Raw genomic sequence first — 9,762 nt, 5'->3', positions numbered from 1 at the left:
TGAGAATATGGACAGGTAAGTTTTTTTTAGAGTAAAGAAAGCAAGTCAAGGGCATAAATATATAAGCAAAGCCGGCCAATCACTGCTCCTGTTAAGAAAGTATAGATGAGTGGCCAAAAGAGAAGTCAGTTTCGGGTGGAGAGGCGCCTTAACACTGCCCGCTTGAAAAAGGTAAGTCGTAGCCAGGAGGATATACGAACGAAAGAAGGCTGTTACAGAGTCTACCGGCGAAAGGGTTGAAAGACAGCAGCTGCTGATTAACTCTTGCATAAGGAATTTGGACAGTATAGGGATGAGCTTAACTCTTGCATAAGGAATTTGGACAGTATAGGGATGAGCTTAACTCTTGCATAAGAAATTTGGACAGTATAGGGATGAGCTTAACTCTTGCATAAGGAATTTGGACAGTATAGGGATGACCTTAACTCTTGCATAAGAAATTTGGACAGTATAGGGATGAGCTTAACTCTTGCATAAGAAATTTGGACAGTATAGGGATGAGCTAACTCTTGCATAAGGAATTTGGACAGTATAGGGATGAGCTAACTCTTGTATAAGGAATTTGGACAGTATAGGGATGAGCTAACTCTTGTATAAGGAATTTGGACAGTATAGGTAGAATAGAAAGTTGTGTGCAGCGGGGTGAGTTTGTTCTTGCACAAGGGGAATTTGAGTGTGTGTGCGCGTGTGTGTTATGGCAAACGAGACATATCATGAGCTATATAAACAAAAAAAAAGTATGATAATAGTGACTCCATGACGGTACACAGAGAAAGTTCCTGAAAAGTGAAAGGTATAATCTGTTCCGGGGTCCCTCAACACGCCGCTAGTGACAGCGTTTAAGTCGTAGGAAGGAGGGAGTATAGTAGTAGAGGGAGGCGGTTCCAAAGTTTAGGCAGGAAAGGGATGAAAATGAAGACAATGAAGGAAGGAATGATAATAATGATGAAGGAATTACTATTATTACTTCTATTATTATTATTATTATTATTATTATTATTATTATTATTACTATTATCATTACTACTACTACTACTACTACTACTACTACTACTATCATTAGGGTCTATGGGAGGCTAATATGTGCGTAGTCATTCTTACATACATATATACATACCGAAGTGACGGTCGAGCTTGTTATTAAAGGAGTCAATCGTGTTACATACACACACAAACACAATCTGCATACATACTTACATACATACATACACATGCCAGTCACCTTGAACAGAGGTTAAACTGCAGATAAACACACACACACACACACACACACACACACACACACACACACACACACACACACACACACACACACACACACACACACACACACACACACGCACACAGAAACAATACGTACATGGACACTGGATAATGTTTCTCCGTCACTTATGTATGTGTGTACACTATGACCGTGTGTGTGTGTGTGTACAAGGTCATCCGCAACCTAACAACGTACACTGACACACACACACACACACACACACACACACACACACACACACACACACACACACACACTCACAAGAAAATAGTGTACACAAACTACGTGCATCACCCCACACTCAACCAAGAACAGTATGAAGATCTATGTACCAACACACACACACTGACACACACACACACACACACACACACACACACACATTGACACACACACACATTGACACACACACACACACACACACACACACACACACACACACACACACACACACACATTGACACACACACACATTGACACACACACGCACACACACAGCAAGGGTAGGGACGGGAAAACATCCTCAGCAAGAGATAATGATGACAAGAATAGAATTATTATCACCACCACCACCACTTCTAAATACCACCACCACCACTATCACCACCACCACCACCACCACTTCTAAATACCACCACCACCACTATCACCACCACCACCACCACCACTTCTAAATACCACCACCACCACTATCACCACCACCACCACCACTTCTAAATACCACCACCACCACTATCACCACCACCACCACCACCACCACTACTACTACTACTACTACTACGACTATCATTACTTGTACCATCATCACTACTACACTAACCTTACTACCATAACAATATCACTACTACTAACACTAGCACTACTATTACTACAACTGCTACTTAAAACAATATATACCACAAACCACTCCAACCACAAAACAATACCACACGTCTCTCTCTCTCTCTCTCTCTCTCTCTCTCTCTCTCTCTCCCCGTCTCGTCCTCTATCTCGCCACATCTCAGAATCGGGACATCAGGGACCGAGATGATACACTCTCCACAAGGCGAACCATGACGCAAGGGCGCTCTCTCTCTCTCTCTCTCTCTCTCTCTCTCTCTCTCTCTCTCTCTCTCTCTCTCTCTCTCTCTCTCAGGTCTTTTTGTTCTTGTTCTTGTTCGTCAATCATTTTTTTTCTCTTCTATCCTTCCCGTTTTCTTCTCCTATTCTTCGTTTTCTTTTTTCCTTGTCTCTTCTCTTCTTTTTTTCTACTTATTCTTCCTCTCTTCTTGTTCTTCTCTATTGCTTCTATTCTTCCTCCTCCTCCTCCTCCTCCTCTTCCTTCGCCTTTCTCCTTTATCATAATTCATTCTTTTCAACTCTTCTGCTTCTTCTCCTCTCCCCACTCCTCCTCCTCCTCCTCTTCCTCCTCCTCCTTCTTCTTTTCTTCCTCTTTCTACTACTACGTTGTTGTTTTTTGCATTCTTTTATTATTCTTCGTTTCTTTCTTCTACTCCTTACGTTTCTCATTTTTTTCTGCTCTCCTCCCTTGTTTCTTTCTATTATTATTATTGCTATTCTTGTTGTTGTTGTTTTGTTGTTGTTGTTGTTGTTGTTGTTGTTGTTCCTCGTATCTATTTCATACTACTATTGTTTTTTTCTGCTTTCTACTTTTGCATTTTTCTACTTTCATTTTCTTTTCTAACTCGTCTCTCTCTCTCTCTCTCTCTCTCTCTCTGCTTTTTTTTCCTTCAATTTATTTATTTTATTTTTTTCTTCTTCCCTGCCTCTATTGTTCTCTAATCTGCTTCTGTTTGTTCTGCTCCTCCTTTCCTTCGCAGAAATCGCTTACTGTCTTTTTTTCTTTTGTTTCTCCTCTTCCCCCTCCCTTTCCGTCATATTGATAAGGTCCTGATGGTAAGAGAGCCGGGTAGGACACGTAGCAATGGGTTTAAGTTGGATAAATAGGAGCACCCACGGAGTTTTAGACCGTGTGCGCACCTAACATCACCAAATGTGGGGTACAAACTTGGTGGAGGGACTGTTTTTGTGCCTTGAGCGGCGGTAGTGAGCTAAAGAGTAGCCTATCCGGATTTTTTGTTTTTATTTATAAATGATCCACGAGACATCCTGGAGTTAAATCAAAGTAAGTGCTTATCTTCGTATTCATTCATATACACACCGGTAATATTTCTATAGTGTCTGATTCACCTAACTGAGTGAAATTCTATTGTGATAAACAGTAACAAATTCGCGTCACTAGTAAAACTGAAAGTAGCAATATAAGTTATGCCTCCATGAAATATACACAAATACATAAATATGAAAGTTCACGAAGTCACAATAAGTGGCATCACCTGCTTTGCACAGTAAAAATATGCTTCTTTATGGTATCTGATACCCGCAACATGGCGTGCGCTGCTGCCTCGGCCCACAGTTGTCGTATAAAATGTGAACGTATTTTCATATTATTGTTCTGTTGTTTATTCAAAGTTCTGCTCAAGAAAAACAATACTCATAATTTTAATTAGTTTTTGGTAATAAGGATTCTATACGAAATACAATTCTAACATTACCGCCAATAAGTTAGGACACGTAGGCTACTGAATCCTGGACCGGCTATGGTGAGGTTCGGTGCGCCTATTCAGATTCAACCAGGATATTGGCAGCACCTGGCTCACCAACAGAGTGGTGCACGAGTGGAACAGGCTTGGCAGTCATGAGGTGAGTGCCAATACAATAGACATACACAAAAAAGATTAGATACTTCCTGGACACTGAGTGATGTTAGGTGGGGTTAGGTTCACAGGAGCTGCCTTGCATAGACCTATCAGCCTCTTGAAGACTCCTCATGTTCTCTTTCTTCTTTTTATATTTCTTCGCTCTCAGTTCCTTCTCTCCCTCTACTTCTGCTTATTCTTTCTTTTGCTGTAACATTTTCTTTTCTTTCTTTACCTCTTCCTCCTATTCGCCCTTTTCTTTATTCTTGGTCTTGTTCTTTTTCTAATCCTACTCATATAGTTATCTTTTTTCTACTTTTTTCATCTACTTCATCATCTTCTGTTTTTTTTCTTAACTTGTCTTTCTCTTTTTATTTTCTCTTTTTTTATTTTCCTATTATCTCTCTCCTCCTTCTCTTCTCTTTCATATAATTATCCTTCTATTCCTTTTGTCTCTCTTTTGCTTAACTCCTTCATCCTCCATTTTCACGCTTTCTTCGTCTTTCTCCTCTGCATCTCGTTCAATTTCTTTTCAATAATTTTTCTCTCTTCTCTTTTCATCAATATTGTCTTGCCTCTTTTCTTTTTTCGAACCTCTTTTCTCCTCTCCTCTATTTTCCTTCTCTCTATTTCTCTCTTTCTTCGTCCTATTACTCTACATCTTCAATTTCTTTTCATATCTTTTCTCTCTTCTCTTTTCACTTATATTTCTGCCTCTTTTCTCCTCTTCTCAAACTCCTTTCCTTCATTTTCCTACCTCTCCTCTTCTCTATTTTCACTTTTCCTTTGTCCTTCTCTGCATCTTCAATTTGTTTTCATTATTCTTCTCTCTTTTCTTCTCACATTTTTCCTCCTTCTCCCCTCCTCTCAATACTCTCTTATCCACTCTCCTCTCCTCTCCTCGTTTCTTCTTTCCTTTCTTCTTCTCTCTCTCTTTACCTAAAACCGTTTATCATGTGTTCACAAAAGACAGAAACAAATCATTTAACACAGATAGACAGACAGACAAAGACAGACAAATTCGACTTCTAAAGGAACGTACCCCGTCACCTTCAGGAAGAATGGGTTTTGTCTGTCTGTCTGTCTGTCTGTCTCTCTCTGCTCTACATTCCAAAAATAGACTTAACCGTATGTGTGTGTATATATATGACGTTTTTTTTTATGAACGTACAGGTGTAAAAACATAGAAAGGTTCGTGTGTGTGTGTGTGTGTGTGTGTGTGTGTGTGTGTGTGTGTGTGTAAAAGTTTTTTTAGTACAAACAAAAAAAAACATTTACGCATTTAGATCTACGCATTTCGATCTTCATTTCGTGGACTAAGAAAAAATATATATAGTTTCTACGCATTTAGATGAACATAGAAAGAGGTTTGTACTGGATATTCCAAAGTAACAGAATCCTTGAATGTTAGAGCTTATTATTATTATTATTATTATTATTATTATTATTATTATTATTATTGTTGTTGTTGTTGTTGTTGTTAGAGTAGGCGGAGCAGGTAGAGAAAGAGGAGTGCGGATACTATAATCTACCTGTCCAGCAGCCCCCACACACCTGAGACGCCGAGAACGAGAAAATGAAAGTGAAAGCGACGAGAGAGGAGGAGAAAGAGGACGAGGGAATACAGTAGATAACAGAAGTGGAGGAACAGAAGAACAGAACAATAAATATCTTAAAATACACAACTAAACAAAAAAGTAAGTAGTAGAAACGATTCAACATGAGCAGATCTTAATTACAGACATGAATGAGAAATAGTAAAGAAACCGGAAAAGGCGTAACAATGAAAACGGGAAAACATGAAGATAACGATGAGGAAAGGAAGGAAAACTGATAGCGAGGAGGTGAAACGAGAATGATTGATAGAAAATGAAAGGAAAAAACTCGGGAGGTGGAAGATTGGGAATGAAAAGACACAAATAAAGAAGAAAAGGAAATATGAATAAAGGGAAATATAGGAAAAATATAGGGAATGAGAGATAGTGAGGAGAAACGAGAATGATTGATAAAAATTAAAGGAAAAAAAGTCGAAAGGTGGAATATTGGGAATGAAAGGAAGAGACACAAATAGAGACGAAAAGGAAATATGAATAAAGAGAAAAATAAGGAATGAGAGATAGTGAGGAGAAACTTGGGAACGTTTGGTAGAAAATGAAGAAAAATGTCAAGAGGTGGAAGACTGGGTATGAAAAGAAGACACAAATAAAGAAGAAAAGGAAATATGAATAAAGAGGATAATAGGGAATGAGAGACAGTGAGGGGGAGAAACTAGAGAGCGATTGATAGAAAATGAAGAAAAAAAGGCAAGAGATGGAAGATGGGAATGAAAAGAAGACACAAATAAAGAAGAAAAGGAAATATGAACAAAGAGGATAATAGGGAGAGAGACAGTGAGGGGGAGAAACTAGAGAGCGATTGATAGAAAATGAAGAAAAAAAGTCAAGAGGTGGAAGATTGAGAATGAAAAGAAGACACAAATACAGAAGAAAAGGAAATATGAACAAAGAGGATAATAGGGAATGAGAGACAGTGAGGGGGAGAAACTAGAGAGCGATTGATAGAAAATGAAGAAAAAATGTCGAGAGATGGAAGATTGGGAATGGAAAGAAGACAGAAAGAAAGAAGAAAAGGAAATATGAATAAAGAGGAAAACAGGGAATGAGAGATAGAGGAGGAGAAATTAGAGAACGACTGACAGAAAATGAAGAAAAAATGTCGAGAAATGGAAGATTGGGAATGAAAAGAAGACAGAAAGAAGAAAAGTGAAATATGAACCCAAAAAAAAATCGGAATCACGATATATAGAAAAAAAAAGTCCAAATAAGACCAGAGTAAAAAAAAATAAAGGAGAAATGAGACAAAGGAAAATATGAAGAACCAAAAATAAGTTGAAAAAGAAAAAAAAAACAAGATCTAGGTTATGAGAAAGAGAGATAAAGAAGAGGAAAACAGATGGGAATAATAACCACAAAAAAAAACGAATAATACCTTAGAGAAAAAAAAGGGAGGGGAAGGCAAAAACAAGTCGACGGTTGAAAAAGGGAGAGGAAATGGTGAAAGTAGAAGAATGGTGTCACAATACGCCTCTCTCTCTCTCTCTCTCTCTCTCTCTCTCTCTCTCTCTCTCTCTCTCTCTTGACTCGCGGTAATAAATAACAAATAAAGGAACAAAAGGAAATAATAATACAAAAATAAATACAATAAGAAAGTTTATGTAGGAAATCGTCTCTCTCTCTCTCTCTCTCTCTCTCTCTCTCTCTCTCTCTCTCTCTCTCTCTCTCTCTCTCTCTCTCTCTCACTGACAAATCCACTTCCTTTCCGTCTGTTTCATAATGATCTTGTTTTTCTTGATAACTTTTACAATTCAAGTGATATTCAAATTAATAAAGAGGAAATATTAAGCTGAAGAAGACAAGAGAAGGAAGAGAAAATAAGACAGATATATGTAAGACTGAAGAAAAGAGAAGAAAAATATGAGGCTGAGGAAGACAAGAGAAGGAAGAGAAAATAAGACAAAGATATATGTAAGACTGAAGAAAAGAGAAGAAAAAAATATGAGGGTAGTTACGCACTTTTTCCCACGAGTCAACAACAGTCTTATCATCTCTACTACAACACACCACAGAGACTCACACAATAGGTGAGTCTCTGTGAAAATCCAACACTTCTCAGTAACTGCGTCCCAAAAATAATAAATACTAAAACGTTTAAAAAATATCTGCCGTACTAGCAACGATGTATCTCACTGTTATTGCTATGGTTAAGAGTATTAGGAGTTTGAGTATGTGTATTAGACGTATGAGTACAGAGGAAGATATATTAGAAGTATGAGTGCATGGTTCTATTAGTGTTTAGTAGCATCAGGATGGTAGTATTTGTATGGTTAGTAGTGTGAAAGTATTAGTATGGCTGTACGGTTATATGATTTTCAGTATGTGTGATTATAGTATGCGTGTATTAGTATGGCAGCAGTGTGATATTCGTTTGGCAGTGTGATATTAGTGAAGGTCGTCGCCATCCTCCTGTATATCACTCAGGGGTGTATATATAGTTGGTCTGTTCTTGCTCTTGTGCCAGACTTTTCAAACGTCGTATTAGCATTTCCAAGGTTATGTGGTTGGTTTGTTTTTTAACTTCCATTTTTGGGACAGAACTAGTTAGAAGTGTTGGATTATCACGGAGGTAATTCAACACATCACTAACCCAAGGGTTGTGAAATCTGCCTAATCACGATTTCATACCTTTTATTCATTTTTTTAACTTTTTTTCAATGTTTCCCCATTTGTCTTATCTTTTTCTTGTTTTGTTTGTTCCCTTGTCTTCTTCAGTCTATTATTATCACTTTACTTTCTCTATCTCAACTTTAATTCAACTTTTCTCCAATCTATCTTATATTTTCTTTTCTTTCTTCTCTTTTCTTCAGTCTTATATATCTTTTTTTCTTACTTTCTCTTTCTTTTCTTGTCTTCTTCAGCCTCATATTGTCTCTTCATTTAAAGATGCATTCTCTGGAAAGGCGAAGGTTACGCGGAGACTAGAAAGCAGTTTATAAAAGGAGGAACGGCTTCAATAAGGGAGATGTTAATAAGGCTTTGATGGTAAGAGAACTGGGTAGGACACTTAGTAATGGGTTAAGTTAGATAAACTGAATTTCAACAAAGACATAGACAAGAACTGGTTAACGAATAGAGTGATGGATGAGTGAAACAGGCTTGGCAGTCATGTTGTGAGAGCCAATACGATTTAAACATGCAAGAATAGGTTAGATAAATGCATGGATAGTGGAGAGCCAATACGATTTAAACATGCAAGAATAGGTTAGATAAATTCATGGATAGTGAGGTTAGTGGGGTAAGGTTCACAGGGGCTGCCTTGTATATGCCTACCGATCTCTTGCAGACTCCTTACGTTCTTATGTTCTTATGAAAACGACATTTGGGTTGTATTATAAGACATTTCGCCGCCAGAGAACACATATTTGACAAGGCTTTCGTAGGGATTGTGGGCATTTCCAGGGGTAGTTTTATGACCCTGGTGGTAGTTTATCCCTTCCTCTGTACCATGAACCTGAAGAAACACTCATGAGAACCCGACTGACCCCCTCTTTGACCTTTAGAAATAGCTCATGTGAAAAGCGAAAGTGTCTTATATTACCAGCTAAAGAATTCAACCAAACCAACTACCCACGCCTTAAAAAACGGGTCAAAGAGAGTCAAATCAGCCACAATGTTGATGATGACTAACACGACCTTAACCCGTCCGCTGCGATTGGCACGGATTTGGCCTTCCTTGGTAGCCTGGTAACATATAGTCCCAGGTCTTTCTCTGCCTCTGTGGTGGATAGTTGAGTGTTTCCCATGTGGTATTGGTGTGCTGAATATCCCCTCCCATGGTGTAGAGCTTTACATATTTCTTCAGCCACTTTTTGCTCCATTCCAGTAGCTTGGTGAGGTCTGACTGTAGGAAATCCGCAGTTAAGGGGTTAAGAAAGATTAGGCCTCAGCTATCGTCATCCTGCTGTGTACCTCTATGGGTGTATATATAGTCGGCCTGTCACACGCACACTTACTGTCACGCCCGGCTATAGATAGGAGGCTTGGGACAGCATTTCACGGACAGACAGACACAGAAGGGCGTTGCTGGGGACACTAATATACCCATGAGACGCGGTGCCAAAAGAGAGAGAGAGAGAGAGAGAGAGAGAGAGAGAAGCAGAAGCAGAGAAAGAAAGGAAGACAAATAAAGAAAGAAAGAAAGAAAAAGGAAGAAATTATGAGAGAGAGAGAGAGAGAGAGAGAG

General features: G+C 38.6%; 1 protein-coding gene across 7 annotated transcripts in view; it reads right to left on the bottom strand.

The window, feature by feature from the left end:
* The window catches only part of LOC127009875 (receptor-type guanylate cyclase Gyc76C-like), a 183,113-nt gene that overhangs the window by 112,742 nt on the left and 60,609 nt on the right, over positions 1–9,762 (bottom strand). The gene's annotated exons all lie outside the window — the stretch shown is intronic.

Source organism: Eriocheir sinensis, chromosome 42 (genome assembly GCF_024679095.1).
Source record: "Eriocheir sinensis breed Jianghai 21 chromosome 42, ASM2467909v1, whole genome shotgun sequence".
Classification (NCBI taxonomy): domain Eukaryota; kingdom Metazoa; phylum Arthropoda; class Malacostraca; order Decapoda; family Varunidae; genus Eriocheir; species Eriocheir sinensis.
This window is presented reverse-complemented; position numbering and strand designations above follow the sequence as displayed.